We start from the raw sequence: 510 nt of genomic DNA, 5'->3' as shown, positions 1-510 counted from the left end.
GCGGGGGCCGCCCGCGGCGCGGGGTCCTCTCTTCCCCCGGCCTCCCCCTGGGTCCTCTGCGCTCATTGGCTGTTCCCTCCCCTGTGTCCTGACTTCTGATTGGCCAGCGGGAAATTGTCCCCGCCCCCTCCGTAGCCCCGGTGGTCGCGGGCGCCGCCTGGCGGAGCAAGAGTCCCACAATGCACCGCGCGGGGCCCGGGGCAGCCGAGGGGAATTTGGGGGCAAATTTGGGGATTTGGGGGCAGATTTTCAGGTCCAGGGCGAAAAATGGGAACAGATTTGAAGGTCTGGGGGCAGACTTGGGGAAGTGCAGGTCTGATTTGGGGGTGTGGGGCAGATTTGAGGGATTTTAGGGCAGATTTGGGGGGTCTTGAGGTAGATTTTGGGACCCAGGAGCAGATTTTGGGGTCTCTGGGGCAGATGTGGGGGTCCAGGGTCCCTCCTTCCATCCCTTTCATGTCAAGATCGCGACAACTCGAGGCGCCAGCCCCGGAAATCTGTTCCCAGCCT

The sequence above is a fragment of the Corvus brachyrhynchos genome, unplaced genomic scaffold (genome assembly GCF_000691975.1).
Source record: "Corvus brachyrhynchos isolate BGI_N302 unplaced genomic scaffold, ASM69197v1 scaffold704, whole genome shotgun sequence".
Lineage (NCBI taxonomy): Eukaryota > Metazoa > Chordata > Aves > Passeriformes > Corvidae > Corvus > Corvus brachyrhynchos.
This window is presented reverse-complemented; position numbering follows the sequence as displayed.